General features: G+C 44.8%; 2 protein-coding genes across 7 annotated transcripts in view; one reads left to right on the forward strand and one right to left on the reverse strand.

Moving 5' to 3' along the window:
* The window catches only part of USP1 (ubiquitin specific peptidase 1), a 14,581-nt gene extending 14,422 nt beyond the window's left edge, over positions 1-159 (reverse strand). The window contains exon 1 of the mRNA XM_026074509.1: positions 87-159. The gene's annotated coding sequence lies outside the window, so the exon portion shown is untranslated. The remainder of the gene's footprint in view (positions 1-86) is intronic.
* Positions 160-387: 228 nt separating this feature from the next.
* Positions 388-14,269, forward strand: part of KANK4 (KN motif and ankyrin repeat domains 4) — a 45,663-nt gene continuing 31,781 nt past the window's right edge. The window contains exons 1-5 of one of the 6 annotated variants that reach the window (XM_026074512.1): positions 388-565; positions 3,080-3,330; positions 5,427-5,564; positions 7,412-7,557; positions 9,156-9,442. The gene's annotated coding sequence lies outside the window, so the exon portion shown is untranslated. Of the gene's footprint in view, positions 566-850; positions 3,331-4,050; positions 4,659-5,422; positions 5,565-7,411; positions 7,558-9,155; positions 9,443-14,269 lie in introns of those variants that run through there. The other 5 variants (XM_026074513.1, XM_026074511.1, XM_026074510.1 and 2 more) reach the window with 5 other exon arrangements.

Consider the following 14,269-nt stretch of genomic DNA (forward strand, 5'->3'; position numbering starts at 1 on the left):
TGGAGACTGCGGGGCGCCCCGGCGCCGCGCTCCCCACAACGGGAAACTTGGCGCGTTTTCCGCGGCGCCAGGACCCGCGCCCTCACCCCTCCTCGCGCCCAGGCGCTTGCAACCGCCTCGCGCAAACGCCGGAGCGGAAGCCGCCGCCGGCACCCGCGAGGACCGAAGGGCCATGGCGGCCGCGAGCGGCCCGCGCCCCAGTGGCGTGCGGCAGCCGGGCCAGACCTCCGCGCGGGCCGCGCCGGCAGCGCCAGCGCCGCGCCGCCGTGCCCGCAGTCAGGCAGCGCGGCGGGCAGCCCGCGGGGTCCTAGCTGGGCGCGCGCGGGCGCTGGTAACGGCCTGGCCAAAAGGCCCGGGCTTGCGAGGTGGAAAGGGAGCGGGGCGGGGCGAGAGGAGGCTGGGCTAGACCATCCCACGGAGCGACCCCCCCTCCCGGCGGGGAGTGGGTTGGTCCCGCCCTGACCCCGCCCCCTCTCGCCTCTGCCAATCAGAGCGAGCAGCGCGCGGCCAATGCCGGCCTGGCCGGGGTTGAACGTCCCTCTCGCGCCGTTCAAACGGGCCCGAGGTAACGGCCGCGCGGGGAAGGGGGCGGGGCGCGGGGCGCGCGCCTCCGCGGCGCGGCTGGGGAAACCCCGTGCCTGGCAGCCCCGCCCCTGGGGCTTCCCGCCGCCGGGGGGAGGGCCGCGCGCGCCGTGACGTCAGCGCCGTTGGCCGGCCGCGCCCGGGGGGAGGAGCTGCCGCTGGGGGGCGCCCGCGCGCAGCCGGCGGCGGCCGGTTCGGGCCGGTTCGGGCCGGGCTGGGCTGGTGGGGAGGGAGTTCATTTTCTAAATACATAGGCTAACTGCATCACTAGCTTTCTGCCTTTTTTCACTCATAAACCAAGGATTAATGTCTAAATTCCTGTGAGAGCAGTGCTAAGATGTTCAGGTCGCGTGGCTGTGAAGAATCCAGTCAGTCATAGCCTTCGTCAAGGCTGCGCAAACCCGCGTGTAGGCACCACATACCGGCAAAAGCGTGTTTTGGCAGTTCTGGGGAAAACAGTAGAGATCAGCCTGTTCTCTGCTGTAAACCCCTAGAGAGGCAGTTTGCTCATAGAGCGGTACCAGAAATCTGCCAAACCTTTGGCTCTAAACAAGGTCTGAGTGACTGATTGTGGTGGTGGTTGGAGTAAATACGTATATTACACCAATAATACATGTTGCAGCTGTGGATTCAGCAGAGTGTTTTACAAAAAGAGCTAAGAGGGTTTTTTTCCCCCCAGCCTAATGGTTGTGAAATATCTCTCTTTACCTTTGGAAATGTAGCAAAGTAAATTTTAGGTAGGCCTCTTAACTCCATTAGTACATGTTCTTTATGAACAGAAACGGTTCTGCATAGCCTGAAGAGACATGCACTTTCCCCTTGTAATAAAAAGAATAAAATATTTTAAATCTAATGTCAATTTTAAAGTGAACATCTGTGGAACAGAGAATCATTCTGCTTATGAAAAAAGGCCTCAATAATTCATTCGTGGCTTCACTTCACAATTATAAGCTCTTGCCTTTACTTATGAGATGGCCTCCATATTTAACAAATTCATCTGGCTCTGAAAATTGCTCCTTATTTACTCCATATAAGGTCTTATGTTTTTCACAACTCCTATCCACTGACAGGACTGACAAAGTGAGATGGGAGAAACACGATGGAGACGTTGCTGTCATAAATATTTCTTATAAAATATGCATCAGCTATGTTAAGTCTATATACTATGATCCTACATAATTTAATATTGCGCCAAAGCGTCAGAAGTCTTTTAAAGATTCATTTTTTATCTTGAGAACTAAGGAGTCTGTACGGTAGTCACAATTTTTAGGCATTGGTCTAACAGTTATATATATAAAAAAAAAAGCCTGTTAAGCCAAGACACAGTTGTTTGTTGCAAGTACATCTGTGACTCCATTGGAAAACTTCTGTAGCACTTTCTAAGTTATTCAGTAATTTATTTTAATAGGATTGGTTTCATAACCAAATTTAACCCATGCCAAATCCTAGGCATCCCTTCACCTTGGGTAGTGTTACCACCAAATTTGAGCACTTTTAGAGCTGGAAGGACTCCAGGCCAAACTCCAGCAAGTGGCTGACTCCTGTCCGCGTTCCAGCGTATTTTACACCCCTCTCTTCAAGGAGTTCCCTCAAGATTTATGTGCTTGTTCTTTGTTTGCAAAAGCTACACACTGGTGATGCAACAATGTATAACTTTGACATTTGTTGAGTAAAACCTGTTAGTGATACAAGAAAATTGGAAGCCTCGCTCTTAGTCTGGATAGGGTTTTTAAAGCAATTTTTATTTTGGAAAGTTCTCTGCAACCTTTCTGGATTTTTTTAAATTGCTGCAAGAATTAATTATTACTGTAGATCAATATCCCTAAACACACATTTGAATTATGACAGAAATTGCTATACACACTGACAGTCATATACATTCTTGGTACACATATTTTGCTTTTCCCTACCGGGCAAAATATRCTTGTATACCTGCACACACACAGGCCCACCACATAAGGAGGCACGGTTCAGATCCTCAACTATATCTTAACCTAAGGATTTATATACTTGCCTAGTGGGATTTACAGAGCTCCAAATTTGGTTAGAGACAGAGCTGCCATTGAAAGTCATTGGATTTAGTGTGCATCTGAATGCCTGACAGCTCGCTTAGCGTGCCAGCCTGCATGGCATCGTTGTGCAGATACCGCAGGGTTTCTGTTGCGGTGAGAAGCTGGTTTCCTGCAGGGCTTGTTCTGCGCTGAAAGGGCAAGTAGGACTCGTAGGGTTTGGAGCATGAGCTGCTTTTACAGAGGTATAGCCGCATACCGAAAAGCTCTGTGTACCATGTGTCTTGTGATGTGGGTGCACAGAGCAAGATCAGGTATTAGACCCTACTGCTTCCTGACCTAAATTCTGCAGTACAATACAGACACATGTGCATTTAACTCCACTTTGTAAACTCAGCTGTAAGTTCACAGCAGTTAAAATACACAAACGCTCAACTCTACAGAGCTACTTTTGTATGAGACAACAAGTGTAATTAAGTCTTATCCAGGTGGGTGGTGCTCAAAAGCCACATAACTGCTTTGTTGCTTAATAATGTGTTTCATTAAATCTGCTTTATGCTGCCAATCTGAGGGGCCAACTGAGGAATCCCTTCACCGAGAGCCGGAAGGAGCTGGGTAATTGAGCCTGCGGTAGCAACAGGATGGTGTCACTGAGACAAGATGAAATCTGTAAATGTTTGGACCTTGAAGCAGTAACAAACTGAAATGAAAGGCAAAGGCAGGAGTCCAGTTGCTCCAGGTAGGCTTGTGTTTGATACAACAGTGCTTCCTTACACACCGTATATGTGGTAAAGTGTCTTAGGGAAAAGCTAGAATTCTTTTGCCTAAAACCCCTACCCACCTCGGAAAAAAAGTAATGAAAGGCCAGTGTTTGAGGCAGTTATGCATTGTCTGCACACACTCCATGCAAAAAGATAATAGTGTGACCTTGAGAATGCCAGCYGGTCGATACCATCTCTTAAACTTAATCCCCAAGATCTAGGTCCAAGGGGGAAGTCGTCTTACCCTATAATGACTGTTGAAGATAGGCAGGGCCAACTCACCTTTTGAAGATATCGCTCTCCCTCTATTGATTTGGAGGAAACCTAGACACTTAACAGCTTAAACCACACACCTATTTTTTAGGTGGCCAATGGACAGTTAATTGAATCCAAGCAGCATGAGTAATTGTATCCTATGCTGTGGCCAGAAGAAAGTCCACACTTCACCTAAATCTCAGAATTTGCCTAGTGCATGGGTTATCTGCACTGGGCCAAATTTTACCAAGCAGTYGTGCACGCTGTGTGCCCAGCACCACTGAGCCGCAGGACAGGGGGCTTCATCGAGCCCTTTGCAYGCAGAACAATTTGCTGCCGTACAGGCTAAAGAACCTGCTTGATGCCAGTCTAGCTGGCTACAGTAGATTTATAACATTTCCTTTGAAAACAGTTTCTCTGTTGTTTTCACACATTGTTTTCAGATTTCAGAGCAACATCAGAGGATGTGACACATCACAGGGAAACATATTGTACTAGAAAACCAGAAGCTATTAACCTGAAGTGCAACTTTTTACTCRTGSTGAATTAGTSAGTAGCAAATTGGGCTTTGATCAGAGCTTCGGAAGCTATGACAATTCACATGAATGACTGCTTTGTGGCRGTCACGTGARCTAATGAAAACATTAGTTAATAAACCTAGRCGCAGAGCTGCTAGCTTTGAGTTTTAGGATAGAGAAGTCAAATGGCACGATTAAGCAAATTTGTTATTTATTTGTATTGCATTTGAAGAAAAGTCTACCCAGTCAAGTACCTGCTTTGCTAGTGGCTGGACAAACATGATAAAAGTCTATTTATCTCCAAAAATTTTATAAACTGCGAGTCTAATTCCACACATACAAGTATTAAGCTTTAGTTATAYTTGTGCATATGAATAGGATCTGTGACTTCAAAAGGCCTGGTTTGGGGCTTAAAGTTAAGCTTGTCAACATTTACAAGCTTGTGGCTTTACTTTCAGGTGCAGGCACTGGGTGAGACGGGGAAGCACAGAGTGTTTTTGCATAGACTGGAAGCGTACACAGGTGTTTGCATGGTAGTTCTGGGGCTTTGTCTTGTGTTTTATGTTTTATTTGGCTGCTGAACGAGCCAATTCAGTTTTAATTGGAGTAATGATTATTTTAATCAACGAATTCATCTGCCACACAATCCATACATCAACTGAGCACAAGACAGTGAAGTACCTCTCGGGATATTTAGTCAGCAGGCTTTTAGAACAAACTTCACCTACGCTTTATTCCCCAGCGTGTTGTCTAATTTTAAACGCTGTCATGCAAAGAGGCTTCTGTGTCAGCCTTTGATAAGACTGTTCTGCAGCCTAATAGATCTCAATGTCAGGTCTTTTTCCTGAATGCATCTTAAATTTTCTACTGGTAATTTCGTCTGATTATTTATAACCCTTATCCTGCCCTAAATAATACCTCTCCCTTCACATACAAATTGTTATCTAATTCCTTATCATCATTATTTTGACCAAACCATACCTTTTTTTTTTTTTTTTTTTACTCATAAGGTAGTCCTCTCTGGCTCCTAAGATGAATTTAATATAATTATAAGAGGCATTCTGGTTGTATTATCTTTAGATTTCCATTCTATCTTCTGTGTGGAAAAATGTGAACAGTGTACAGAGCATGGKTTTTTTAAACTAAATTTTATATTCATTAAAGCATCAATTACTKTTGATTTCAGTGTATTGAATTTTAATTCTGTACCATCAAATGGTGATTTTGAGGTCAGTGCAGTTATAGCATTTTAGAATTTGGTCCTTTTGTCTTGTCCTATTTTTTTTTTTACTGTGAGCAAGGACAGTGGAAATACTTCAGATGGTTCTTGAGGAGAAATGAGCAAGATGAAGAGAGATGAAGTAAAGAAGAAGTGGTTTGGGTGGGAAGCCACAGGACGYGGAGTCACGGACACAGCACAGATGGGCTATCCACACCGGGTAATCRGCCTGACTTCCTCATGCAGATGGCAGTAAGACTAGAACTGTCTTCATTTTTGAAGAATAAGAACTACAGTAGGAAASCAGGATTCATTCTTGGTATTTGGTGTGCGTTTTTTGGAGGTGATTTCAAGTCAAATGACATATGGTAATGTTTGGAACATGAAATGAAACTTAAAAATTGGCTAATTTTAACAAAGCCTCCTGAGAAACCTGTATCATTAATGGATTAGATGAAATCTCGGCTTCGATCCTGTCAACTGGTTGTTCTTTAAAATTTAGCAGGGCAGTCAGACCTCTGCCTTTGCTTTCTTACATAAATATACATGCATACACCAACTATAATTACAGCTTAAGCATCTCCCTGAGATATAGATAGTTTTAACAAAATATATGAATTTTTTCCCAAATGTAACACAGACTACTGTACATTCTTTATCATAAYGTAAAGTTTTGGACCTCTCTGACCAGTTTGCCTTAGCCCTGTTTTTTCTTGGTGTCTCTTAAGTAGCTAAGGTCCATCAAATAAAGAAGACCACCATATAAAAAGTCCAGGTAATCATTGTAACCCAGCATTTATGGCACGCTAACTTCTTCAGGCAACACCAACATTTGGGATGCCCAGAACATCTTGGTTAGCTGATTCATGAATCAGCATTAAAAAATGCAACTGAAGCCACAAGTTATTTTTAGACTACAAAGACAGGAGAAGTGGAAGCTCCCCTCAMTGGGAAGCAGCTGCACCCACCAACCCAATGTGGTGCTGGTGTGCCTCAAAGGCACCTTCGCAGCTCCATCTCCAAAATGACCCTTTGACAGCCTCCCTTCACCACCTTAAGAACTACAGGAGAGGACACTGAGCCTAGGTGAAACCTCTTCTCTACCAGCCCTTCACCCTCTCACAAATTCTTATGCACCCTCTTGAAATATGGCTCACTGTCACTAATTACTGCAGAGAAATTTTTCCAGCAGGAAGATGTTCTGTTTAAATATAAGAAAATGTGTTTTTTTCTRTATCACTCCAAAAATAGAACAACGCCTAATTAAATATTTATTGAGGCTTAGCAAGCTCAATAAAGGAACTGTTGTCTAGAAGCCTCCAAAGAATGGGCTCCTTACAGTAAAGAGCAGTTTTTCAAATACAGGTCAAGGAGGGAGGGAGTGCAAGAGGCAGTAATTGCGTGCGTACAATTCTGAGACTCCCAAGCATGCAAGATTAAAATATGCCTATTACCATAGACTTTGCACCGTATATTTTTAAAAATAGTTATATTAGGAAACTAGAAATCTCCACAGACATAGTCAAAAATAACCACATGAAATGCCCGAAAAGAACAGATTCCCAGGAGGTGGGATTTTTGGACTCTTGGAGGAAGTTGCCATTACAAAGCATCATCCCCTACAGGAAAAAAGCTCCACAGCCTCTAGTTGTTGCTGAGTTACCTGAATTATAGCAACGTTCAACCCTGGAGCTATATCAGCAATAGGCCTGTAAATCTGTCAGGGTTCCTGTATTGTCAGAATTATCCCGTGAATGTTGTGAACGTGAGAGTTGTCTGCAGACAGTATGCGCTTTCGCTACCCTCCCCAACCCAGGCCTAGGGATCAGCTAGGGACCTCGGRGCAGGAGCATCAGGAACGTGCGCTCGGCTCTCCAGTGTTCACGCTAGCAAAACCAATTTAGTTCTTGCRGAACATGGTTCTTGGTCAAACACCCTATRGCAGGAAATAGRATAAACCATTCACAGAAATGAGAATATTGACCATAAAACATCAGCACAGGACTGATTTTAGGTAGAAGCAATATCAATGAATATTTAGGATTCTTATTTTTTGGTGATCCACAGGTCGTCCAAGCTCTGTCCCCTTTCACAACCAGACTGACCCATGGAAGGAAATTCAGGTGATTCACTTTGCTGCAGTGGAAAGGAAATCTGACTCTTCCCCCAGCGAGCAACCCAGGACCTTCACAAGCCCTAAAGCTGTTCCTACTGTAAGTTCCTAAAGCTGTCCCAAAGCTATATTCTCACATCCACTTTCCTAGCTGTAGGATCTCAAATCATTTTGTAACCCATCATTTAACTCCGATACTGTTACCTCAGTTTGGTCACTCTCCTTTCTGAGAGGTGCCTTGTCAGGCACAGCTCCCGGCTCATATCAGGCGTTAGGGTCTTCTCCCCCGGATCGTGCTAACATGGAGCACAGAGCAACTTCACGGAGTAACTCAGTGGACATGGCCTCTGGCAGGGCTTGCTGCAGCTCTGCTTGCCGGGGAAGCCAGGAGAGCTACAGCAGCCCCAGCCTCTCCCATGTAAAGCCCAGCTAAAATGACCTGAGCAGGGCCGGTTGTTGTCCCAAAAGCTTTGGATTAGACATCCTTAAATATACAGACTTTAGGAAAAAACAGGAAATGACTAATGAATAAATTGGAATAAATTGCCATAGTTCTGTAAATTCTGCTGTAAAGACTGCAATGGTCTCCTTTTTGTTTCAGCTTCCAAAAGGCAACCTTCAGCTGGAGGCCTGAGCCACAAAATGTGAGCTTTTCAGTGCCTCTCCAGGCTGGAGAGTTTATAGGTTTTGAGACTGAGATCTGTAGTTCCTGATACCACAGGCAGTGCAGTATAGTAAGGCAGGCCTTAGTGCTAATTTATCTCTCTCTTAACTTAGAAGAAAACACAGTTAGATATGATCTGTGAACTTCTTGAAGTTACACATGCACCCATTATACATGAGAAAATACCAATAATTACACCCTTAACATGTAGATAAAGCAGATTAGATCATAAAAATATAAACATTCATGGTTCTGTACACTGAAAATCTGCCAAATACAAGATGGTTCTGCCACTGGATCTGAAACAGAACATTTCTCCTTAAATGTCTTTGAAAGCTAAGTTCTATATTGCAGAAAATAGTCATGTTCTGTGAGTGGACTGATTTTTAGTTTTTTCCCCCCATCTTTTGTCTGTCTATGCATATTTTCTTTCACAACTCACAGTCTGCTGCTCAGTTTAATATAACGTGTGGCTCCACAGCTTCACTGGTAGCAGAGGAAGGGTAGTTTCCCAAAATGGGTTGGAATTCAAATGAGAAGCCAGGTGCTACATTGCAAGCCAAAATTAAAATAAAATAAAATAAAATTTCTCCCTGCTTCTGTTAGTGGGTTGGAATAACATCTCACAGAGCTGTAACTCGTTTCAGGAAGTAGCAACAGGAGGAACCAAAACCTGCAGAAGAGAGTAAAATGGCACATGCTTGCACCATCTGCTGGTAGCATCTCCATAGACAGACATACCTACCTAGAATAGATTTCATAATCCCTTTCACCTCTGGCTGGATACATCCACATTTAGAGACATGAGAGCACAATTATAAAAATGCAAGATGCAGATGAGGTTAACAAACATCAACTAGTCCAAGAAGGGGGCTATAACTGGATCAAAGGGGGAATGTAGTCAAAGAGAACTGATGCTTCTGTGAGCAGGCTGCAGGCAGTCGGCTGAAATCATAGCTCCAAAATATCATAGCATCAAATGCCCTTGCTTGGCTTTTAAAGAGGTTTATAACATGTAGCGTTTTTATCCATAGGAGCCCTGCTAAGCTAAGGGATCATATTTCATCAGTGAAGGATGAAACCGCAGGAGTGGGGAGGAAATGCTTCTCTCGGTGCAGCCTGGCTCCGTTCAGCAGGGTGTTACRCGCAAGTCGTCTCAGCACCGTCAGGCACTAACCACTGCTAAAGCACAGAAGCACCCGTCGTGATGGGTCAGCAGGAATTACACGAACCATCGCTTGGACCGGACTGACAAATCCCATACGGCTACAAATCCAGAAAGCCAAAGCTAAGGCAGAGAAYGACTGAATGTCACTCCTCCGTAAGTGCTCGCTTTAATTTGTAAAGCACACGCACAAGGGGAACTGCATTGACTCTTCATCACACGTAGGCTCAGGGCCATGCACACACACACTTGGCAGCTCTCACACTGGGTTACTGTCCCTGCAATGGCTTCGCCGGCACGTCTTGTTACCAGGCCGGGCACRGACCTGCTCGCAGCAAGGGCTCCGGCCTGGGCCGCTGCCTCTAGTTTGGGCAACCTGTCGCTACCGGGGCTCGGTGCAGGCTAATTTGCTCGGTGTCTCACCAAACCGCCGTGTAGACCTACCCTTTGTCTTGCAGCAGTAATTTCTGACACAAGCCCCCTGCCAGCTAAATCTATTTATTGTGCAGTATTTTTCTTCTTCCCTCTTTTTAGCGCAAAAACATATGAAATGCAATCACATCCTAATACTCAGATAAGCAGCACTTTAGAGATGGGAATGACTAATAGGAACAGAAAAAAGAGCAATGACAGCAGATTTGATGGGAAAATGATAATTGTGTTTTACAAGATCTAAAATGAAGTATGAATTTCCCTTTCTTTAAGTAGATTTGGGATCTATAAACAAATATCTGGATTCCAGTTATGGCTGTATCAGTGTTGATTACATATAAGCGATATCACTTATTGTTTATGCTTGCAAAGCCATAGCAATTTCTTTTAGGCAATACAGCTGTAACAAATTGATTTGACAGGCAAGCTCACGTTTTGATTTGAACRTTACAAAAGTGATCCATGCACCATACAAAAAATATGCATTTTCCATACCGATTTGGGGATCACTGGATGTGCACAGCTCAGAACAGAACTGAGCTTTCACTTCTTTGAGTGAGCGTGAGGTTGGTTCCTGGCAGGTTCGTCTTCTCCTTCTTCCAGCCTTGGGGGTCACATCTACCCTCCAACTTTTTTCCTCCCTGTGTCCAGCTGGTGCATGTAGGGAAGCAGAAATGCTTGTTTGGAGTGTGAAAGGAGGCACATAGCTAGGGAAACATTGTAGAGAACTGTGTTGCAGACTAAAGCATGGCACATGGGTGTTTCTAGGTGTTATGAYTGCACAGTCTGTAAAATATTCCCAWATAGACCTACTTTGCTATGTTGCTATTTGTATTCTTGTAGCACCCAGAAACTTGCAGAAACATTTCACCCCGTTCACACCACCAACCAAAAAGYGAACACAGAAGATCATAACCATGACAAATGAGTGGTGATGTGGCAAGATTTGAGCATTTGTAGACCATAAAAGGCAGATCTTGTGAGCACAGGAAAGAGGAGTAGTTTGCAGGGAGCCTACAAAAATGGATGTTGGCACCACTGTAACATACTACAGAACAATAGTGATTTTATACTGTGTTTCTAAAACAACTTGATCACATCATGCCCCTGGACCCATCACTGCAGATTTTGAAAATTACCCGAATAGCTACAGCTGCTACAGAGCCTGAATCCCAGCCTGATCCTTCCTGCTTTGTCTCCCCCCAGCTGAAGAAACACAGGGTGGGAGTCTCTCATCCTGCCTTCCTGTCTGTTCTGTCTTTGGAGCTGCAGAGAAAAMCCACAAACACCACATTGCAGAGCAGGCAGGGGCAATGTCTCCCACAGGAATTAATACCACCGTYGGAGGGAAACCTATTTCTCCAGGGAATCCTTTCTTTAGCATCTGAACTGCTTCCTCTTTGAAAGATAATTGGGAGTCATGGGTTTCATACAGGCAAAGAATATGCAATTTCTGCATGACACAAGCCGTATCAGATTACTGTTGTTATGATTACTTGTATTGAGAAAGACAGCTACGAACATCCCTAGTCTACTAAAAAGTTTGAGATCTCACTCTGAGCTTCCACACCTCTAATTTCCCCACTCCTCCTGCCCCTGCCCTGTTCTCTTCTCCTCCCCAYGGATTACAGGCAAATAGGAGGATCCAGTCCTTGTCTTAAAAAACAGAGGTAAGAAAAGCTAAATGTTTCAGGCCTTGAAAGACCATAGGGAACCAAATTTTGTTGTTGTTGTTTTCACCTCTTGTATTGACCTCTGGAAATGAGATCATTTCAAACCTGAGCTGGTGCCAGTTCCTGAGCAGGCGTCTGATGCAGAGAGGTCAAGGCTGGAAGGACTGGCCAGTCCTGCTGACCTCTCGCCATGGAATTTCACCTAGTGATTTCTGCAGCAGAAAGAATTCCCCTAAGTGCGTTGTCTGGCTTCAAAAGTAATTTTAAGTATCTGTGGCCTGACAAATAAACATTTCTGAAAGCTCTTAATGACTCATAAATTTTCCTAAGAATAGCTGAACTGTGCAAGACCAAAAAATGTAGCAGGGAGTACTGTCTCTAACAGCGCCCAGCAGTGGATCCTAAAGGAAGCCATACGAGGAAGGGAGATAGCTAGTGTAAATAGACCATGTCTACATTTCTTGCCATCCGCTCCCGGCTGCTACCAAGCAACGTTTCAGAGACTTCTTGAACTGTCATGTTCAACAGCCATCTCAGAGCTACCCTCAACAAATTCACCTAATCCATTAATAAACAATTTATAATGCTTCATTTAAATATACAGCACAGTCAGCACTCCTAGTTTATCGTACTCATTTGAAAGTACTGTTATTCTCCTGGATTAAGAGGGGCAGAAGGAGAATTTAACTTATGCATATACATGTTACACCTCTGAATTGTGCAAAATTCCATATGAGGGAGATGTTCTTTGTTTTCAAGATATCATGCTAGTAAAACCTAAATAAGTGAAAAGGGAAACTGTTTTTTATTCTGTTTGCTCAAAAGTGGGTTTTTTTGGTCCTTGTTGCCAACCTGCTGGCTTTTCTGCGGCATGCTTGCAGAAGTTCATGTGCGTACTGTAAACTACCATCTCTTCTTGAAACCACCCCCTTCCCTTACACACACACACACACACACACACACACACTCTTTTTTAGAGCTTTAATCTAACAAACGAAACAACACACAAGTTCAGCTGAATGTCAGTGACTATAAGAGCTTCCTTTCGGTGCCTGAAGTGTCTGCTGCAAAAGCCTCATTGCTGTCCTTGAAGTTAAGGATCCACCACAGCTTTAGCTATAAGCCTAAATAACAGGCGGTATTTAAGATGCACACTGTTCCAGAAGCAGCAATGAAAGACACTGTGACTCAAAGGCCAGGTCTGCACTTTATAATAGTTATGTTGTTTGGGAAYGTGAGAAGAAAATAATTTAGGAATCGATCTTCCACCTCCGTCAGGCAGCAATGCCAGAAAAAATAATTTCTCTTGCAAATATGGTGAAATAGGAATGCTTCTGTCAGCTTAGCTTTGGGATCACCAATCACTGCTGACCTTCAAATGTCCTTCTCTTTGGGGCTTTGCACCTTCTTAGCGAACTTTTAACTGAAAATGTCCTACAGGTCAGATGGACACGTACCGTAGCGTGCGGCTCACAATATAATATAGCAACTTATGCCGTGGGAGAGGTGCTGTAATTATCCCAGCAGGGGAAAAAAATCTTTCTGATATCAAGATACCTCTCTTCCGGGCCCTGCAAAAACAGCTTTACAGCAGTCAGTGGCATGGGTTCTCCTCGCGTCAGCAAGCCAAAGGCTCCCTTAAAACTCAGTTTTCACTTGACWCTCTGATGCATTGTTAAACTGGTGGGAAATGTCTTCCTCTTATTCAGCATATCAACCCATCAGGTGGGAGCGACAGCAAGACCAAACTGTGCGCCTGCCTTGTCTGTGCAAAGCCCGAGTAATTTCAGAGTTATATAATGGGAGATTTTATTCCTACTCATTTAATAGGAGCATATTCCAGGCCACAGGCTAGCTCTGTTTGGACATGCAGTTCATCTCACGCCTCGCAGGGCTCTCGTCTTGCCTAGCAAACAGGCAGAGGAGGAAAGCCAGCCCTTACGCTGCATCACCACGTTGGGACGCTGGATGTTCATCCTGACCCAGGCTATGGTTTTCTGGTGAGCAGAAGCAATTGCTCTTCTCAGCTGACCAAGCCATCCTGATTTACTTCGGCCCATCTCCTCTCCCTCCTCCTCTACATCCTCAACACACAGCAGAAGTCTCTCTGAGCCCCTACATGGGGGTGTCTGTTTTCCAGCCTGGAGATGAAAACCTAAGAGCTACAAATCTCCCTGTTGGTAGGACCACTGGGACTCAAGGCTTTGTTCTGATTTACAGCATTTCCCACCTGGATTTGAAAGGTATTTAGGCTCCTCTTGAAAGAGCTGGGAATTAAAGCAGGCTCCACTCCTACTTGGCGCACCTTGAGTCCATAGTCCAGACCTGCCTCCGCGCATCGCGGCCGTGCGGCTGTCCTCAGCACTGCTGAGCTGCGGCTCTCCTGTGCCCTGGACACCCGGGAGCCCAGCTTCAAGTTCGTCTCCAAACGCCTTGAGACGAGCAAAATCACAAGCTTCATCCTAAAGACGAAGCTACTGCAGGTCACTAAACACTACTGACTTCTTCACGGCACGTTCCTGGCGCCGTCGGAGGTAATGTCAGTATAGCACTGTGCTGCAAGCGGGCAAATCACGAGCACGTAAATCATGAGGTGGCTCAAAACCTAAAGCTTGAATTGCATTTGCTTTATGTGTTCCACATTAAGTGTCGCAGTAMGGTACAGGGAGGAGGGACCGCGTTGTAACGGCAGCCTTCACCTGCTGAGGCAGAAAACGGCTGGTCCCAAATACAATGGAAGTTCCCCAACTACGGCCCGTCGATACAGATTTCCCCTTTCCTCCATTCTTGAGCGTCCTCTGTGCAAACGGGATTAGCGGTGGGGTTAGAAAAGTATAACTAAAACCTTAAAAAATGAAGCCCAGCACAATAATGTATT

This window comes from Apteryx rowi, unplaced genomic scaffold (assembly GCF_003343035.1).
Source record: "Apteryx rowi isolate R43461 unplaced genomic scaffold, aptRow1 scaffold_39, whole genome shotgun sequence".
NCBI lineage: Eukaryota > Metazoa > Chordata > Aves > Apterygiformes > Apterygidae > Apteryx > Apteryx rowi.